The sequence below is a fragment of the Papaver somniferum genome, chromosome 1 (assembly GCF_003573695.1).
Source record: "Papaver somniferum cultivar HN1 chromosome 1, ASM357369v1, whole genome shotgun sequence".
Lineage (NCBI taxonomy): Eukaryota > Viridiplantae > Streptophyta > Magnoliopsida > Ranunculales > Papaveraceae > Papaver > Papaver somniferum.
The window spans coordinates 88,352,458-88,353,453 of record NC_039358.1 but is presented as its reverse complement, the minus strand read 5'-3'; positions in this window follow the sequence as shown (position 1 = coordinate 88,353,453).

Genomic DNA, 996 nt, shown 5'->3' with positions numbered 1-996 from the left:
AAAAAAAAAAAAAGAAAAAAGAAAAACTGATCAGAATCTAAGTTCTTTCAATTTCTGAGTGGGTTACTGCATGATTGTGAACAACTATTAAAGAGATTAAAAAATCGAGACTAATAATTCTGCAATTTATATAAACACAATAGTTAGTACAAGAAAATTCGTTTAAATAAGTACTAAAAACATTCTTGTTAGGCTGGAACTGGATACTAACTACTTCAGCTCATTACAATTTTTAAGAAAGTTATGAATTCTGACGTCATGAACACCTAATTACATGATTAACTAACAATATCTAAGCTCTAAATAAACTAAAAAAAGCAAAATGTCCTTTCTTGTTACAATAGGTCATGCACAATTGTGATCCCTAATCAAAATGTTTTTTTTGATCCGTAAAAAAACTAGTGCCGAAGGGTTTCAAACTCATATCGCTGATGTCATCGTCCGATAACTTTACAACTGTACCCCATTGTTGTCGGCCTAATGGAAATGTAGCGACTTAATGGTTTTACGACCGTACTACACTTGACATCGAAATGTAGCGACTTAATGGCTTTACGACTGTACCACACTTGACATCGGCCTAATGAAATGTATTGAGCTTGGAATCCACCCACTTGTTGCAGTTTTTGCACTACAATGAACTGAGTTTGGCTTTAAGTCTCATTTCCTGTTCTGCTGTGCAAACAAAAAAACACAAGCCGCCTGGCTAAGTATCGTGCAAATTGGGGCAAGTGGGCAAGGAGTATTGCAGTAGAAAATCTCTACACATTTGCTTTTACTACGTCGATTTGCTTTTCATACTTAACTACCACTTGGAGTTAATAAATCACCTAATTAAGGACTCAAATTGAAAAGAAATGATGTAAGAATAAAAAAACAAGGTGTAGGAATAAACCGGGTACTAAAAACAGAGGAAAAGTGGTGAAGATGCTTAAAAAATGATGTAAAGAAACGAAACCTTTAAAAAGAAAGTTAAAACTACTCATGTCTTCATAA